This window comes from Macaca nemestrina, chromosome 7 (assembly GCF_043159975.1).
Source record: "Macaca nemestrina isolate mMacNem1 chromosome 7, mMacNem.hap1, whole genome shotgun sequence".
NCBI classification, from domain to species: Eukaryota; Metazoa; Chordata; class Mammalia; order Primates; family Cercopithecidae; genus Macaca; species Macaca nemestrina.
This window is the reverse complement of record NC_092131.1, coordinates 46,196,866-46,217,247: the sequence shown is the minus strand read 5'-3', so window position 1 is coordinate 46,217,247 and position 20,382 is coordinate 46,196,866. Positions and strand designations below refer to the sequence as shown.

Sequence of the window (20,382 nt, the reverse complement as noted above, 5' to 3'; positions counted from 1 at the left end):
CAACTTGGCCTCCCAAAGTGCACTGTGAAGAGCCCTGATGACCATGAGCCACCGCGCCTGGCTTTATTGATATATTTTTAAGATCACTGGTCTCTTTCCTCTGTCATCTCCATTCTGCCACTGAGCCCAGCTAGTGAGTTAAAAAAAATTAATTTATTGTATCTTTCAGTTCTATTATTTTCAGTTTTGTTCTTTATATCTTGAGTATTTTTCGGAGACCTCTGGTTTTTCCACTTGCTTGAAGAGGGTTCATAATTTCTTGGAGCATTTTTATGATAACTGCTTTAAAATCCTTGTCATAAATTCCAACATTTGTGTCACTTTGATGTTAGTGTCTGTAGATTGTCTTGTCTTTCAGATTTTCCCTGTTCTTGGTATGATGAATAACTTTGATGAGTAACTTTGGATTGTATCCTAGACATTTTGAGTATTACATAATGAGACTCTGGTTTAGAGGCAATCAACCTGCTTGGGCTCAAAACTCATGTCGTATTCACTTTTGTGGGCTGTGGCTTGAATGTCGATTTAGTTTTTATAGCCTTTGCCCTGATCTTCTGATCTGCTCTATATAGTGTGTTATCCGTAGGTGAATTGAAATCTATATGATATTTCTCACCATAGTTCAGTTCCCAAAACTTTACTATGTTGACGCCAGTTGATTTCACACATGGACCATTTAGGGGTATGCACAGGACTTCATACACAGATTTAACAAGATTTCTTTATCCAGTCCCCTCTTCTCCATAATCCTTCCTCACTCTCTAGCTGAGAGGAGGTAGGGCATTGCCTCTTTGCTGAAGAGATGCTTCAGTTAGTAAGTGCAGGGTGGTGGAGTGTTTCTCCCTACAGTTCATGTGGGTTCTGTGGTCGCTATGCCATTGAAGAAGGGAAGGGGCACTGCTTCTTTCCTCATCCTGTCTTGGTTTAGGGCAGGAATGGTCAACAGAGCTCCAACCCATTCCAGCGAGGAGGGGAAGGCACGCTACTTTTGCTGTTAGTGCCAGGCAAGGATGGTCATCAGGGCTCTTCACAGTGCCTGGTGGGGATGCAGAGAGATGCAGTTCTTTCATGGTGTTTGTCTAAAATACAATGAGTATATTCAAAAGGGTTCTGTCTTGCAGCACTGTCCTCTTCCACATCCTTTGGCTAAGGGGATTGATTCTCAGCTGGGGATAATTTTATTCCCCCAGATGACATCTGCCAATGTCTAAGACATTTTTGGTTGTCACAACTGGAGGGTTGTCACTGACATCTAGCCAGGGATGCTGCTCAATATCCTATAATACAGAGAACAAGATCCTACAGCAAAGAATTATCCAGCTCCAAATCAACAGTGCCAAAGGTGAGAAACCCTGAGGGAGAGAGTAGACTTTTCTTGGAGCTTTTTGTTTTTTGTACTTATTCCATCTTGTCCAGAAATGAGAGTCCCTTCAACATTTTAATGTATTACTTTTTAGTCCTTTATCATCTATCACTGATGAGAATTATAACTTATAATTTATTTTTGGATAAATTGTCTTCCTCTGGTTGATTTTAAGAATTTCTCTTTTTTTTTTTTTTTAAATCTTACATTTAATCATTATGGGTATAGTGTGGATTTGTTTTTATTTAGACATTTTCCGTCTTAATTCTCACTTTCTAATTTTGGAAAATTCTTAGTCATCTCTTTGAGTATTATCTCTCTCTCTCATTCCCTTCTTTCCTTCTTAGACCTCTTTAAACTGCCATATGCTGAAGCATCTCTTTCTGTGTTTCTTATCTGTTAACTATGCATTGATTCATATTCATATTCTTTATTTCTCCTTTCTCCCTTCTCCACACCTTCTTTTTGGTAACTTCTCCAGATTTTTCTTCCACTGCGGTAGTTTTTTTTTTTTTTTTTTTTCAGGTAAACTGGTCATTTATTAGCAGTGGTACTGTTTGGCATAACAGGTTTCCAGTAAATAGGCATGGAGTTGCATGGTGGTGACAGAGCAAGGCACAGACGCAGGACAGCATCTCTCACTTCTTCCACTCGTTCTTGTCATAGTCCCATTTGGCGGCAAAGCCCTGCACGGGGTTCACCTCATGTCCAGCACCCTCTTGGTCTGCATGGCCACCCACTATTTGTCAAAGATGTGCGGGATGGGGCCGTACAAACAGCGCTTCTCCCAGATGATAATCAACGCCGTGAAGCCAATGAAGAACATGGCAGCGCCAACAACCGTCTTCCACTCGTTCGCACCCCTGTTCATCTCCGCAAAGCTCTCCTTGAACTGAATGCAATACAACTCGACTTTCTCATCCATGGAGAGGTTGCTTCAGGAGGCCTTCTCCTCCTCCTTCAAGGCCTGCTATCTGGCAGACAGGTGCTTGACATGAGCCACATCAGGTAAGGGATAGTCACATCGATCCACATAAGCTGGGAGCGCATTGTCATCGCTCTTCACATCATTTCCGTGTGCTCGTACAGACGCCGATTTGGAAATTGCTCGCTTGCCAACTAGGCTAAATACCCTGGTAGGCAACATTCTGCCGCTGCTGTCCACCACCACCACCCTTTATGCCGGGTGTCCCGCGACCCCAGTACTTTTTTTTTATTTGAAATGGAGTTTTGCTTTTGTTGCCCAGACTGGAGCGCAGAGGCGTGATCTCAGCTCGCTGCACTTCCAGCTCCGGGTTCAAGTGATTCTCCTGCCTCCTGAGTAGTTGAGATTACAGGCACCTGCCACCATGCCCAGCTAATTTTTTGTGTTTTTAGTATAGATGGGGTTTCACCATGTTGGCCAGACTGATCTCGAACTCCTGACCTCAGGTGATCAGTCCACCTCGGCCTCCCAAGGTATTAGGATGACAGGCGTGAGCCACCAAGCCTGGCCCAGCCCAGTAGTTCTTTTTAAAGGTAGCTCTGTTCTATTATTTAACCTAGCAATAGTTTTGTTTTCCACTAATAATAGTTTTTATTTATAAAATTTTATTTGGTTATTTAAAATAAATCTGTCCCTTTGCCAGAGTATCTTATTCCTTCACTATGGTTTCTAAATTATTTTAAACTTGACTGTTTTGTAGTCCATTTGATTCATCTATTGTTTTCACTTCTTAAGGTGTCAGTTTTCAGGTCTGCTGATTCACTGTCATGGTGATTCATTTCCTCATGTGTTCTGTGATATTTAATTGTGCTAGTTCATCTTCAGTGAGTTTCCCATAAGCTTTGAGCTGTAAAATTATTTATTTCAATCTCTGTCTGTAAGGACAGAGATTTTCATGTTGTGTTTACTGGATCCCTAGGAATTTTGGTGGTCCTGGATCACTTTTTATAGTAACAATTCATCTTGGAGTATTAAAAACTATATGGAGGAAACATTTAGACCCCTCATCCTGTGCAAGCCCAGGATTTCTCATGGGTGGCTTTTTCTGTGTGTGTGTGTGCCGGAGTCTTGTTCTTGTGGCCCAGGCTGGATGGAGTGCAATGGCACGACCTCAGTTTACTGCAACCTCCACCTTTCTGGTTCAAGCGATTCTCCTGCCTCAGCTTCCCGAGTAGCTGGGATTACAGGCACAAGCCACCATGCCCGGCTAATTTTGTATTTTTAGTAGAGACAGGGTTTCTCCACGTTGGTCAGGCTGGTCTCGAACTCCCGACCTCAGGTGATGCGCCCGCCTCGGCCTCCCAAAGTGCTGGGATTAGAGGCGTGAGCCACTGCGCCCAGCCAATTTTTGTATTTTTAGTAGAGACAGGGTTTCGCTGTGTTGGCCAGGCTGGTCTCAAATTCCTGACCTTGTGATCTGCCCACCTCAGCCTCCCCAAAGTGCTGGGATTACAGACATTAGCCACTGTGCCCAGCAGTGGCTTTTTTTTTTTTTTAATTTAAATTTTAAACTCAAGGACCAGGGCACTCAGCAACTTCCTCTCTCTCTCCTTGGGCTAGCGAGCAGGCTGTGTACAGTTTCCTTTTTAGTTACAGGACTGTTCTTTAAGGTGCAGGGCTTTATTCCTGCAGGGAGGTGGAGGTGGAGCTTACAATCCTCCTCTTTTTCCCTGTGGAGTCCATAGCCTCAAAGTCTGAAACTAAAATTCCAGTGGATTGCTGAAGCTCTGGCTTTGATTTTTTAAATTTTGGAATTTGGTAGATACTTGTCCTTTGGAAGTAAATTTTGCTTATTGGTTATATTTTATTCAGAATTTCCATGTGTTTTTCGTGGGAAGGATGCATCCATATCAGCTCTGTATACTATATGGTCAGATGTCCTGATTTCCTTTTTTTTTTTTTTTGAGACAGAGTCTCGCACTGTCACCCAGGCTGGAGTTCAGTGGTGCGATCTTGGCTCACTGTAACCTGTGCTTCCCAGGTTCAAGTGATTCTCCTGCCTCAGCCTTCCAACTAGCTGGGATTACAGATGCCCGCCACTGTGCCTGGCTAATTTTTTGTATTTTTAGTAGAGACAAGGTTCCACCATGTTGGCTAGGCTGGTCTCAAACTCTTGGTCTCGTGATCTGCCTGCCTTGGCCTCTCAAAGTGCTGGGATTACAGGTGTGAGCCACCGTGCCTGGCTATTTTTTTATTTTTTTTATTTTTTTGAGACAGAGTCTTGCTCTTGTTGCCCAGGCTGGAGTGCAGTGGTGCAATCTCAGCTCACTGCAACCTCCGCCTCCTGAGTTCAAGTGATTCTCCTGCCTCAGCCTCCCGAGTAGCTGGGATTACAGGTGTGCGCTACCATGCCTGACTAATTTTGTATTTTTAGTAGAGACGGGGGTTTCACCATGTTGTCCAGGTTGGTCTTGAACTCCTGACCTCAGGTGATCTGCCTGCCTTGGCCTCCCGAAGTGTTGGGATTACAGACGTGAGCCACCGCACCCAGCCCTGATTCACATTTGATATACAAGATCACCTATCCATCTATCCAATTGTACTGGTATATAAATACTGCTTAGTGCTTTGTGTTGTTCTCTCTTGAAATTATTCATTAAACACATTGCTGTATTCCAATTACCTATTGTTTGAAAAAGATGTGTGTTGATATATGATGGTATATAGCATAGCATTCCCATAAAACCAGGCATGTGTTTGGAAATATTTCTGTTTCCAAAGCACTTGTTTTAGTTTCATTAAGGCCTTAAAGAAACTTACCTTTTTATAAATCCTGATCTTTTATACCCATTTTGCATATGAAGATAATATGAGAAATTGTTGCATTATTTGCTGTGATAAGACATTTTCAAGGAAGAAGGCAGTGTGTGCTGATTTATAATTTCAAGAATGGCAAAAAACAGTTAATAGACTGCTACTTTGAGCAGCACTGACTAGTGGAGTAAATGTGTATAAGGACCTGCCTTTTCACTAAATAGTACATTGTAAATGTCTCATGAAAGGTGAATTTTTTTTTTTTTGAGACAGAGTCTCACACTGTCACCCAGGCTGGAGTGCAATGGCATGATCTTGGCTCACTGCAACCTCCTCCTCCTGGCTTCAAGTGATTCTCCTGCCTCAGCCTCCCAAGTAACTGGGATTACAGGCACCTGCCACCATGCCCAGCTAATTTTTTGTATTTTTAGTAGAGACACGGTTTCACTATGTTGGCCAGGCTGGTCTCAAACTCCTGACCTCGTGATCTACCCACCTCAGCCTCCCAAAATGCTGGGATTATAGGCATGAGCCACCGCGCCCGACCAGGTGATTTTTTTTATGACTGATTTTATCAATCACCTTTTAATGGCCATTTAGGGATTTTTAAAAGATCAAAAAATACTGCCAGAATATTCCTGAATTTATCTTTTTACACTGTTTACTTCTCCTGGGTGTAGAACTGCTGAGTCAAAGGATGTACCTATTTAATATTTTGATGTTGCCAAATTTCCCTACAGAAAGAAATTTGCCTTCCCTACAGAAGGAAAATCAAAGTATGCAATTTATACTTTGATCAGCAGCACGTGGATAACAAAATCAAACAAAACTTTTCTACAAAGATACATTTTAAACTACAGATAATGGAACAAAAATTTTCCTATCTGGCTCACAGAAACTTTTCCTGTCTTTCTTAACTTACAAGTCCCAGGTGAGTAAGACCCACTCTTGTTGGCCTAGAACGGTGGTTTACAAAGTTACTGGACTAGTAGTGTTACCACCACCGGGAACTTGTTAGAAATTTAATTAATCAGAACTTATGTCAGACCCACTGATTGAGAAACCTGGTGGAGCGCAGCAATCAGTGGTTTGATTAGCGCCCCAGGTGATTCTGGTACTTGCTAAAGTTTGGAAACCATTGGGCTAGGAGCGGCTTATCTTTATATGACCCAGAGGTCAGCTCAAGTCTTTACTCCCATATCCTTCATACAAATCATAGAATACGAATTCCTGGGGGTTGATTTCTCATAGTCCCTTCCACCTCTTTGTGCCTGCCTCTGCGTGTCTTGATCGCTCTACTTTTCTGAGTGTCTTGATCGCTCTACTTTACTGCCGGTGGCTGCTCTTGTGTCTGCATTGCAATGACCCAGATGGGCAAAGGAAAAGGAATCCATTTTCCTTAATTCACACAAACATCAGCAGTCCATTCACTTGAAAGGCATTTGAATATGTAGAAAACCAATGGATGGTTTGGAGGGATAGAAGTTTCTATCTTGGTAACATAAACAGTTTAAAATTGAGTATTAAATGTACGCCTTCTGAAATCCTGTAGCCATTCTCCTACATTCCTTCCCCAGTCCCTCATTTTCTTCTCTGCTGCACCTCCCATTGGTTTGCTTTTTTTTCTAGAGTGATTTACTAATTCTATTTGTTTCCTTGTCTTCTGTTGTAATAACCAGGATTTTTATTGCAGACGATACAACCTACTCAACTACTTTAAGAAAAAAGTCTCAACTATAGAGTTGTATGGCAGATTACAGAATTGATGAGAGGGCCGGGGAAACAAACTTGTTAGCCATTCAGTCATAGGTATCCTTTACATCCATTTATTTATGCCTATCTTAATTTCTTTCATTAGGATTTTCTAAACTTCCACGAATAAATTTTTTGTGGCCTTAAATTAATATCCAGTTAGGTTTTTATTTTCTGTTATGATTTCATGCTAATTTTCTGATTGCTCTGCAGATTTTCCAATCTCTCCTACCTCCCCTGCAGACAGTACACTAACCCCTACTGATAGGAGGAGCAAGGGAAGTGATTTGAAGATAATAAGGCCACTTCCCCGTGACTGAGGCAGTTGAGCCTGCATTTGATGAGTTTGACATTGAGCTTGTCTTTCCTCCTGTTTGAAGACAGGATTTTGAGATTGAGGGGGTTTCGAATGATACTTCTGTTCAGTGGTCACTGCGTGCTAGTGAGCAGGGCCAGGCCTCCTCATAGGTGTTGATCCTAACAGATTTCCATGATTCTCCACTGAGTGTGAGAAGCTGAATTTTTTTTTTTTTTTTTTAAGACAGGGTCTTGCTCTGTTGACCAGGTTGGAGTGCAGTGGTGCAATCTTGGTTCACTGCAACCTCTGTCTCCTGGGCTCAAGTGATCCTCCCACCTCAGCCTCCCTAAGTAGCTGGGACTACAGGCGTGGGCCACCTTGCCTAGCTAATTTTTTGTATTTTCAGTAGAGACAGGGTTTTGCTATGTTGGCCAGGCTGGTCTCAAACTCCTGGCTTCAAGTGATCCTCCCACCTCAGCCTCCCGAGTAGCTGGGATTACAGGCGTGAGCTGCCGTGCAGCTGAGGCTGATTTTGGAAAGCTGGAGAATTGGCATCTGAAAGCTGCTAAGGCCTCAGGGAGGCTCTTGGACGGTCTGCCTCTAGAAGATGAGTACATTAATAATATGAGAATCTACCACTCAGTGGAAAAGTCCTCTAGATACAGGCTTTCCAACTATTCTATATTGCCTGTCTCCTGGGTTCTCTCTGGATTCAAGAACAGCCACACATTGGATGATATGCTTCTGGCATGCAGAGTCACCCTGCCACCTTGTGGCCATGTTTGAGAACTGTACTTCCCCCAGATGTCGGCTTCTTTCCTATGTCTCAGTATCCAGCAAAGCTGAAATTGGTCACCCTGGATTGCTTCTGCCTTTAGCTTTTTGAACTAATAGGATTTGAAGAGATACATCACAGCATACACCAAAAGAAGACTTTCTAATAGCTTTAAACAGAAATATATATGCAAGAAATTTCGTTGCCCCTGTAATGACATCTTGACATATTAGATAATGTGTGTTCAAAGCAAGAATGGGTCAATGTTATGTCCCAAAGCCGTTTCAGGGCTGCTCTGAGAGATCCTGTACTTTTCCTGGGAATCGGAGTGAGCATTATGTAGTAGACATTAATTTTAGAGCACAATTATCTTTTAGATCACAATCCTTTATTTTTCTATATTGAATTAACTGCCTGACTGGTGGGAAAATTAAATCTCGATCATTACCGGTACCCTTTCCCACTCCACAGGATAATATAAGAATCCCAGGCTGATACAGTGCCGTAAATTTGGGCCTGGTCCACTCCCCACAGTTGGCTCCGTCATGACCACTGCACATTCCGATATGCTACTGCTGAAGACATGATCCCCAGCAACTAGGCTGTCAGAGGACCCTCCCAGCTCTTCACCCACTGACCACGCTGAGAGACAATGCACCATATCCATCTACTCTTGGCTTTCTGGAAGAGCTCCCCCAGTTCCCACCTTCCCAGGCACAGGTGGGAATGAGGCCTGTGTTTCTGACAGAACACAATTCCTTAAACTCATTCCTTTCCTGTTTTGGAGAATATTTCTGTCCTTTCCCTTTTGGCATAGGCTTTCTTTCACAAAGGAAGTCTGGATGTGAACTTTTGTAAGTACCTTGAAACTTCAATTTATTATGCTGAAATTCACAAAATTATTAAAAATGGAGTGTGACTCTTGCCAAGGACTCAAAAACTCCAAACATAAAGTTGTTTATGTTATTGGAAGGGAGAAGGGAAAAATGCTGATAGTAGCAATAGCAGCAGGAAGAAAGTACAAATTAATATCTCAATAAATCATCATGCTCCATTGTGTCTGATGTAGGCAACAGGCCTAAGGCTTCTGCAGGGCAAAATCGTCTCTTTACTCGGGCCAGCCCTAGCAGTTGAAAGGGAGTTTATTGAGGGTGTTTCCCCCCCTCCCCATAGTCTAAGCACTGTGCTGGGTTCTTGCAAAATGAAGATGACCTCACAGCCACAATTTCGGAATGGTAATCAAGTACTAAGTGCTAGGAGAGGAACACAGCTGGAGTTCTGTGGGAGTGCTAAAAGAAGTTGCTGTAGTCTAAATGTGCCCTCCAAAATTCATGTGTTGGAAACGTAATCCCCAATGCAACATTATTGAGATGTGGGGCCAAAGGGAGGTGTTTAGGTCATAGGGCTCTGCTCTCATCAATGGATTAATGCCACTATAAAAACAACTCTTGGGAGTGGATTCATGCTCTGCTGCTCTTCTGCCATGTGAGGACACAGCAAGAAGGCCCTCACCAGATGCTGGTAACTTGATCTTGGACTTTTCAGCCTCCAGCACTGTGAGAAATAAATTTCCATTCTCTGTAAACTACCCAGTCTGTAGTATTTTGTTATAGCAGCACAAAATGGACTAACACAGAAGTGATGATAATTGCAGGAGGAGTTATATGTAAGTCAGGAGATAACCTATATGAGATGATATTTGAACTGTGCCTGGAACCATGAGAAAGCATCTGCTTGGTGGGGAAAGAGTGAGGTACAGTACATTCAGGCAGTGAGAACTGTGCCAGCACAAGTGTGGTGTAACAAAAGTACATGGCTGATTCTGGGAATGCTCTGTGGCTGAGTGTGGTGCACATTTTGGGATTATCCGAGGCAATGAGTAAATGTGAGCTGAGTTGGAGCTCAATTACAGAGGACCTCATGTGATATGCCAACAAAATTTTAATTTATTTTTTAGGCCAGCAAATCACCATCCATTTTCTGTTGCCTTATATTCCCACGCGTTTACTTAGGGAAATGTGCCAGTCCCTCAGGGCTAACTGTATTTCTGTGTTTTTTTCTCCTGATGAAGAAACTGTCATTAACCTGGGAACATTGTGGAGGGGAAAGCGGGAGGGAGAAGGGAAAGAGGAGGGGAGGGGAGCAGAATAGGAAGAAGCGACAGGGAGAGGAGAAGGAGAGATGAGTTACTAATTATTGGACTACATCAAGCAAGAGGTATTCAGGGACTGAACTCAGACAATTCACGGGGAACGTATGGATATAAATCAGGACTTATATGTCATAGATTACATGTAGGGAATAAGGGAGAAAATAAAAGATTATAGAGTTTTTCAAGTTCAGACAACTGGTTGGATGAAAATCACATTGAGACAGAAAGTAAGAGAAGAAGCAGATTTTGAGGCCAAGATAATGAGTCATGTGGGGGCACATTTAAGAGCCTGTGGGACTTCTGGATAGTGAGACAAGGTGTGCTATTGGAAATATGAGCCTAGAGCTTGGGAGAGAAGTTGGTGGTTTTAGTTGTGGGAGACATCAGTGAAGAGAGTTTAGGGAAGCCCCAAGAATGGGTGAGATCACCCAGGGAGAGTGAGTAGAGTAAGGAGAAACATTCAGGCCAAAGCTGTAGGGATATAAATGCTGATGAGTAGGAGGTTAACGAAAGTATCACCAATGAGACCAGGAAAGAATAGCCAGAGTTGGGAGCAAAACCCAGGAAGAGGATGGCGATAGCAGGCAAAGGAAGACGATTTTATTTCTTTTTCTTTCTTTCTTTCTTTGCTCTTTCCCTTTTCTTTATTATTTATTTATTTTTATTAGGAAGACAATTTTAATGTCATAAAGCAAAAGGGTAAGGAGTGAACAAAGATCTTTAAAACAGCAGTGACAAGGTGGCTGGTGGCTTCCAGGATATTGTTAGCTAAGCAGCATAAAGGCAGCCGAGGTAGCTGCATCCTGGTAATTAGGAATAAAGGGAGATGAAGAGGTAGAGCTCATAAATACAGGCTATTCCATCAAGAAATTTGTAGGAGAAAATAAGGAGATGAGAGAGCAGCTTAGTATCCCAATAAAATATCTTATTTTAGAAGGGAAGACTGGAGTATATTTATAGGCTCAGAGGGAAAAGCCAATGGAAGGGGAGAGATGGAGGTGTGAGAAGGAAGAAATAGTCAATGGAACAGTCACCCAAGTGAGGAGAAGGCAATGGGATTAAGTTAAACCTGTGGTTCTTTGTCGTCTGGAACCAGTTTTGGGGACTAGTGACCAATTTGGGGACTAGTGACCAATTTGGCTTACTTGAGGACCTACTAAAGTGGGGTAGAAATCCCCTAAGATTTCCCTGGGCCAAAAGTTAGCCAGAATAGGAAGTAACCCAAGGTCTCCTAGGGTTATCTGGAAATAGCAGTTTGGCCTCCCAGCACCATTGAAATGCTTTTGGAGAGAGCCACATTATTCAAGTTCAAAAAAGAAAAATCACAGAACATTCATTCTTAGCAGACATTGTATGGGGATACATTTATAGCTATGTTCCAGGGTTTTGTTTCATGTCACAGAAAATGCTTGGCAGCTTCCCAGCTAACTGAATCTGGTTACAGGAAAAAGGAATGATTTTATCCTGTGTCACTGCTTTCATATTCATTAGCATGTAATTAGAAGCAATGGAGGTTTTCTTAGATTAGCAGTTTTCATTTAAAAGGTTTTAAAAAAATAATAGCTAAGTCTGTTTATTTTGAAATTCTTTAATTTTAATTATTTTAGATTCAGGGAGTATATGTGCCTGTTACATGGGTATTACATGTGAAATGGTAGGTAGGAGTTGGGCTTCTAGTGTACCCATCACCCAAATATTGGACATTGTACTCAGCATGTAATTTTTCAGTCCTCCCCTTTGTGGAGTCCCCAGACTTTATATGATAGCTTTGTTTTTCTCCATCTTTATGTTCATGTGTGCCATTTGGTTAGCTCCCACTTATAAGTGAGAACATGCAATATTTGATTTTTTTGCTTTTGTGTTAGTTCATTTAAGATAATGGCCTCCAGTTCCATCCGTGTTGCTGCAAAGGACATGATTTCATTCTTTTTTATGGCTTCATAGTATTCCATGGTGTATCTATGCCACATTTTCTTTATCCAATCAACTGTTGGTGGACATTTAGGTTGGTTCCATGACTATGCTATTGTAAGTAGTGCTGCAATAAACATATGAGTGCAGGTGTCTTTTGTTTTTATTTTTAAATCTGTTGTAGGCTTTAAAAATTAAATTTTAACTTGTGCGGGTACCTAGTAGGTGTATATATTTGTGGGATACATTAGAGGTTTCAATACAGCCATGCAATGTGTAATAATCACATCATGTAAAATGAGGGATCTATAACATCAAACATTTATCCTTTATGTTGTAAACAATCCAATTATACTCTTTTAGTTATTTAAAAATGTACAATTATTATTAACTGTAGTTACCCTGTTGTGCTAGCAAATACTAGGACTTATTCATGCTTTCTACTTTTTTTGTACCCATTAACCATCCCCACTTCATCCTCCTGCCACTCTTCTCAGCCTCTGATAGCCACCCTTCTACTCTCTATGTCCATGATTTTGGTTGTTTTGAATTTTACGTTCCACAAATAAATGAGAGCATGCAATGTTTGTCTTTCCGTGCCTGGTTTATTTCACATAGCATAATGACCTCCAGTTCCGACCATGTTTTTGCAGATGACAGGATCTCATTCTTTTTTATGGCTGATTAGTACTCTTGTGTATAAGTACCATATTTTCTTTTTCCATGCATCTGTGATGGACACTTAGGTTGTTTCCAAATTGTGGATGTTATGAACAGTGCTGCTACAAAAATGGGAGTGTAGATTTCACTTCGATATACTGATATCTTTTTTAAAGGTATATACCCAGCAGTGGGATTGCTAGATTGTATGGTAGCTCCATTTTTAGTTTTTTTGTGGAACCTCCCAACTGTTCTTCGTAGTTATTGTACTAATTTACATTCCCAGTCAACAGTGTTCCCTTTGCTCCACATCCTTGCCAGCATTTGTTATTCCCTGTCTTTTGGATATAAGCCATTTTAACTGGAATGAGATGATATCTCACTGTAGTTTTGATCTGCATTTCTCTGATGATCAGTGATGTTGCACTCCTTTCCATAGGGTTATTTCTTAACTTTGTTGATTGTTTCCTTTGCTGTGCAGAAGTTTTTTAACTTGATGCAATCCCATTTATCCATTTTTGCTTTGGTTGCCTGTGCCTGTGCGGTATTACTTGATACATTTTTGCCCAGAACAATGTCCTGAAATGTTTCCCTGATGTTTTCTTGTAGTAGTTTCATAGTTTGAGGGTTTAGATTTAAGTCTTTAATCCATTTTGATTAGATTTTTGTAAAAGGCAGGAGATAGGGATCTAGTTTCATTCTTCTGCATATGGATAGCCAGTTCTCCCACCACCGTTTATTGAAGAGACTATCTTTTCCTCAGTGTATGCTCTTGACACCTTTGTCCAAAATGAGTTCACAATAAGTGTGTGGATTTGTTTCTGGGTTCTCTATTCTGTTCCATTGGCGTCTGCTCTTATGCCAGTAGCATGCTGTTTTGGTTAGTACAGCTATGTAGTATAATTTGAAGTCAGATAATGGGATTCCTCCAGGTTTGCTCTTTTTGCTTAGCATCATTTTGGCTATTCTGGGTCTTTTGTGGTTCCATATAAATTTTAGGGTTTTTTTTTTTCTATATATGTGAGGAATGTCATTGGTATTTTGATAGGGATTGCACTGAATTTGTAGATTGCTTTGGGTAGTATGAACATTTTAACAAAATTTATTTTTCCAATCCATGAATATGAAATATTTTCCATTTTTTGGTGTCTTCTTCAATTTAGTTCATTAGTGTTTTGTAGTTTTCATTATATAGATCTTTTCCTTCTTTAATTCCTGGATATTTAATTTTATGTGTTGCTATTATAAATGGTATTACTTTTTGGATTTTTTAGGTTTACTGTTCTCATGTAGAAATGCTACTGATTTTTGTATGTTGATTTTGTATCCTCCAACTTTATAGAATGTGTCAGTTCTAATAGTTTTTTTTTGGTGGAATCTTAAGTTTTTCCAAATATAATATCATATCATCCACAAATAAGGATACTTTGATTTCTTCCTTTCCAATTTGAATGCCCTTTATTTCTTTCTCTTGTCTGATTGCTCTAGCTAGGACTTCCAGTATTATGTCAAATAACAGTGGTGAAAGTGGGCATTCTTGTTGTGTTCCAAAGCACAGGAAAGGCTTTAAGTTTTTCCTCATTTAGTATGATACTAGCTATGGGTCTGTTATATATGGCTTTTATTGTATTGAGGTATGTTCTGCTATACCCATATTTTTTAGGGTTTTTATCAGAAAGGGATGTCGAATTTTATTAAATGCTTTTTCAGCATCAATTGAAATGATCATATAGTTTTTGTCCGTCCTTCTGTTGATATGATGTACCACACTGACTGATTTGCAGATTGTTGAACCATCCTTGCATCCCAGGAATAAATCCCAGTGGTTATGATGAATGATCTTTTTAATGTATTGTTGAATTCAGTTTGCTAGTATTTTGTTGAGGATTTTTGCATCAATATTCATCAGAGATATTGGGCTACAGTTTTCTGATTTTGATGTGTCTTTGTCTAGTTTTGGTATCAGGGTAATTCTGGCCTTATAGAATGAATTTAGAAGGATTCTCTCCTCAGGCCGGGCGCGGTGGCTCACGCCTGTAATCCCAGCACTTTGGGAGGCCGAGGCGGGCGGATCACAAGGTCAGGAGATCGAGACCACGGTGAAACCCCGTCTCTACTAAAAATACAAAAAATTAGCCGGGCGCGGTTGTGGGCGCCTGTAGTCCCAGCTACTCGGGAGGCTGAGGCAGGAGAATGGCGTGAACCCGGGAGGCGGAGCTTGCAGTGAGCCGAGATCGCGCCACTGCACTCCAGCCTGGGCGACAGAGCCAGACTCCGTCTCAAAAAAAAAAAAAAAAAAAAAAGAAGGATTCTCTCCTCTATTTTTTGGAATAGTTTGAGTAGGATTGGTATTATTTCTCCTTTAAATGTTTGGTAGAATTCAGCAGTGAAGCCATTGAGTTGCAGGCTTTTCTTTACCAGGAGACTTTTTTTTTTTTTTTTTTTTGAGACAGAGTCTCACACTGTCACCCCAGCTGGAATGCAGTGGCATGATCTCTGCTCACTGCAACCTCTACCTCCCAGGTTCAAGTGATTCTGTGGCCTCAGCCTCCCGAGTAGCTGGGATTACAGGTGTCTGCCACCATACTCAGCTAATTTTTTGTATTTTTAGTGGAGATGGGGCTTCACCATGTTGACCAGGCTAGTCTTGAACTCCTGACCTCGTGATTTGCCTGCCTCAGCCTCCCAAAGTGCTGGGATTGCAGCCATGAGCCACTGTGCCTGGCCTAGGAGACTTTTTATTATGGCTTCAATCTTGTTACTTGTCTGTTCAGGTTTTGGCTTTCCTCATGGTTCAATCTTGGTAGGTTGCATGTGTCTAGGAATTTATCAATTTCTTCTAGATGTTTCAATATATTGGCATATAGTTGCTCATAACAACCACTAATGAGCCTTTGAATTTCCGCAGTATCAGTTGCAATGTCTTCTTTTTGTGTCTGATTTTATTTATTTGGATCTTCTCTCTTTTTTCTTAGTCTGGCTAAAGGTTTCTGAATTTTGTTTAACTTTTCAAAAAACCAACTTTTTGTTTCATTGATATTTTGTATTCTTCATTTCAAATTTATTTATTTCTGTTCTGATCTTTATTATTTCTTTTCTTCTAATTTTGGGTTTGGCTTGCTCTTGTTCTTTAAAATGCATTATTAGGTTGTTATTTGAAATTTTTCTTGTTTTTTGATGTAGGCACTTATAGCTATAAACTTTCCTCTTAGCATTGTTTTTGCTGTGTCTCACAGGTTTTGATTTGGGACCTATGTGTTTCCATTGTCATTTGTTTCAAGAAAATTTTCAATTTCCTTCTTAATTTCTCCATTGAGCCATTGGTCATTCAGGCGCGTATTTGTATTGTTTCCAAAATTCCTCTTGTTATTGATTTCTAGTTTTATTTCATTGTGGTATGAGACGATACTTGATATTATTTCAGTTTTTTGAATGTTTTAAGACTTGTTTTGTGACCTAACATATGGTCTATTCATGTGCTGAAGAAAATAATGTGTATTCTGCAGCCATTGGATGAAATGTTCTGTAAGTATACATTAGGTCCATTTGGTCTATAGTACAGATTAAATCTGATGTTTCTTTTCTTTTCTTTTTTTTTTTTTTGAGACGGAGTCTCACTCTGTTGCCCAGGCTGGAGTGCAGTGGTGCGATCTCGGCTCATTGCAAGCTCCGCCTCCCAGGTTCACACCATTCTCCTGCCTCAGCCTCCAGAGTAGCTGGGACTACAGGCGCCCAGCACCACGCCCGGCTAATTTTTTGTATTTTCGAAAGAGACGGGGTTTCACCGTGTTAGCCAGGATGGTCTTGATTTCCTGACCCTGTGATCCACCCACCTCGGCCTCCCAAAGTGCTGGGATTACAGGCATGAGCCACCATGCCCGGCCTCTAAATCTGATGTTTCTTTATTGATTTTCTGTCTGGAAGATCTGTCCAATATTGAAAGTGGGGTGTTGAAGTAGAACACTCCACTTATTATTAGCTATTATTGTACTGGGGCCTATCTCTTTAGCGCTAATATTTGCTTTATATATCTGGGTTCTCCAGTGTTGGGTGCATATATGTTTAAAGTTGTTATATCCTCCTGCTGAATTGACCCCTTTATCATTATATAGTGACCTTCTTTGTCTCCTCTTACAGTTTTTGTCTTGAAATCTATTTTGTCTGATATAAGTATAGTGATTCCTGCTCTTTTTCAGTTTTCATTGCCATGGAATATCCTTTTCCATCCCTTTATTTTCAGTCCGTGTGCATCTTTATAGGTGAAGAGTGTTTCTTATAGGCAACAGGTCATTGGGTCTTGCTTTTTCATCCATTCAGCCAGCTGTGTCTTTTGATTGGAGAGTTTAGTCCATTTGCATTCAATGTTACCGTTGATAAGAACTTACTCCTGCCATTTTGTCATTTTCTGGTTGTTTTATGGTCTTCTTTTCCTTCTTTCTTTCCTTCCTGTCTTCATTATAGTGAAGGTGATTTTTTTCTGGTGATATAATTTAGTTTCTTGCTTTTTATTTTTTGTGTATCTGTTGTATGTTTTTTTATTGGAGGTTACCATGAGGCTTTCAAATACTATCTTATAACCCATTATTTTAAGCTGAAAACAACTTAACACTATTTGCCTAAACAAACAAGCACAAAGAAAATTGATAAGGATTCTATGCCTTAACTCTGTCTCCCTGCTTTTAAACTTTTTGTTTTTTCTCTTTATATCTTACTGTACTGTCCACATCTTGAAAAGTTGTTGTAGTTATTATTTTTGGTCAGTTCATCATTTAGTCTTTCTACTTAAGAGTAGTTTACACACCACAGTTGGAATGTTATATGTGTTTTTCCTTGTACTTACTATTACCAGTGAGTTTTACACCTTCAGATGATTTCTTTTTGCTCATTAATATCATTTTCTTCCTAATTCAAGTACTTCCTTTAGCCTTTCTTGTTGGACAGGTCTGGTGTTGATGAAATCTTTCAGCTTTTGTTTGTCTGGGAAAGTCTTTATTTTTCCTTTATCTTTGAAGGATATTTTTGCTAGATATACTATTCCCTGGTAAAAGTCTTTTTTCCCCCAGCACTTTAAATATGTCATGCCATTCTCTCCTGACCTGTAAGGTTTTCACTGAAAAGCCTGCTGCCTGATGTATTGGAGCCCCACTATATTATATGTTAGTTGTTTCTTTTCTCTTGCTGCTTTTAGGCTCTTTTCTTTATCCTTGACCTTTGGGAATTTGATTATTAAATACCTTGAGGTAGTCCTCTTTGGGTTAAATCTGCTTGGTGTTCTATAACCTTCTTGTACTTGAATATTCATATCTTTTTCTAGGTTTGGGAAGTTCTCTGTTATTACTCCTTTGAATAAACTTTCTACCCTTGTATCTCTCTCTCTATCTCTTCTTTATGGCCAATAACTCTGCCTTTTAAAGACTATTTTCTAGATATTGTAGATGTGCTTCATTGTTTTCTATTATTTTTTCTTTTATCTCCTCTTACTGTATTTTCAAATAGCCTGTCTTCAAGCTGCCTAATCCTTTCTTCTCTTGATTAATTCTGCTGTTAAGAGACTCTAATGCATTCTTCAGAATGTCAATTGCAGTTTTGCAACTCCAGAATTTCTGATTGTTTCTTTTTAATAATTTCAATCTCTTTGTTACATTTTTTTCTGATAGGATTCTGAATTCTTTGTGTTATCTTGAATTTCATTGAGTTTCCTCAAAATAGCTATTTGGATTTTCTGTCTGAAAGCCTACATATTTCTGTCTCTCTGAGATTGACCCCCGAGGCCTTATTTAGTTTGTTTGGTGAGGTCATGTTTTCCTGTATGGTCTTCATGTTTGTGGATGTTTGTCTGTGTCTGGACATTGAAGAATTAGGTATTTATTGTAGTCTTCACTGTCTGGGCTTGTGTGTATTCATTCTTGGGAAAGCTTTCCAGGTATTTGAAGGGTGTTGTGATCTAAGTGTTTGGTCACTGAAGCCATTATCTGCATTAGGACACATCCTGTGTCCAGTAATGCTGTGGCTCTTGCAGACTTAGTTACCACCTTGGTGGTCTTGGATAAAATCTGGAAGAATAATCTGGATTACCAGGCAGATACTCTTGTTCTCTTTCCTTACTTTCACCCAAACAAAAGGAGTCTTTCTCTCAGTGCTGAGCAGTCTGGAGGTGGGGGCAATTGACATAAGCACCCCTGTGGCCACCACCATTGGGACTGTGCTGGTCAGACCTGGAACCAGCACAACACTGGGCCTCATTCAAGGCCCACTGTAGCCGCTACCTGGGTACTGCCTATGTTTACTCAAGACCCTAGGGCTCTATGATCAGCAGGTGGTGAAATCAGCTAAACTTGTGTCCTTCTCTTCAGTGTGCTGAGTTTCCCTGGGCCATGGGAAGGTCCAGACATGTTCTTTGGGAGACAGAGCCTGGAGTCAGAAATCTACCTGGTGCTTCATTCTACTGTGGCAGAGCTGGCACCTAAACTACAAGGGCCCACTTAGGGCTTGACTCTTCTGTGACAGAGCTGGTATCTAAGCTGTAAGACAAGCCCCCTTTACCTTTCCCTCTGCTTTTATCAAGCAGAAGGAGTCTCTCCTTATAGCTACCACAGCTGTAAATGTGCTGGATCAAACCTGAAGCCAGCATGTCTCAGAGTCATCCAAGACCCACAGCATGTATTACCTGGTTGTTGCTGCAAATTATTCAGGGCCTAAGGCCTTTTTAGTCAACAGGTGATGAATCTTGCCAGGACTGGGTTCTTCCCTTCAAGGCAGCAGGCTCCTTTCTGGCCCAAGGTTGCCTAGAAATGATGACCAGGAACTAGGCCCTGGAATGGGGGCCCTCAGGACTCTGTCTTGTGCCCTATCCTATTGTAACTGAACTTGTATCCAATTTGTAAGACAAAATTCTCTTTACTCTTTTCTCTCCTCTCCTCAGGCAGAAGGAAGGAGTCTTTTTTGGAGCTGAACTGCCTGGAGTTGGGGGAGGACTGGCACAAGCACTCTCTTAGTTGCCCCAGCGGGTGTCTCACTAGGTCATGTGCCCCCCAAAATCCACTGGTTCTGAGCCCAGCACAGCATTAGGATTTGTGTAGGAGTTGCAGTCATTGTAGCATAGATTGCCTTTCAAGTTTATTTAAGATCCCAGAGTACTTTAGCTTGTGGTGGCGAGGCTTGCTGAAATTCAAGTTCCAACTGCTTGGATGGGTGATTTCCCTCTGACTAGAGCTCATCTAAATGCTCCATCCATGGGCACTGGCTGAGTTCTGCCTGGTGTTGCTTTCTGCTGTGATAGGGCAGCATTGAGTTCCAATGAAAAGTCCCACAATTGCCATGCTGTCCCTCCCGCAAGTGCACAGATTCTTTACCTCATGTGGCCACTGCCAGGGGGTAGGAGAGGGGTGGCATTGGCAGTTCAAGACCATCTTTCCTATCCCCTTCAGTGCCTCTTTCAGTGATATGAAGTTAAAACCAGGTACTGTGATTGGTCACCTGAGTTTTCATTCTTACATAGGTGCTTTTTTGTGTGGATAGTTGTTCCATTTGATGTTCCTGAAGGGAGGATGGTTGGAGGAGGCTTCTATTGGCCATCTTGTGCTGCCTCCACTCCCACAGGTATCTTTTTGATATGATGATTTATTTTCCTCTTGGTAGATATCTCCATAGTGTTTTCCATAGATGTTGAATTAATTTACATTCCCACCGACAATATGAGCTTTCCCTTTTCTCTGCATCCATTCCAACATCT

At 40.9% G+C, this 20,382-nt stretch overlaps 1 pseudogene; it reads right to left on the bottom strand.

The window, feature by feature from the left end:
• Window positions 1-2,001: 2,001 nt before the first annotated feature.
• On the bottom strand, window positions 2,002-2,510 carry LOC139364275 (cytochrome c oxidase subunit 4 isoform 1, mitochondrial-like; annotated as a pseudogene).
• Between the last annotated feature and the right edge of the window lie 17,872 nt (window positions 2,511-20,382).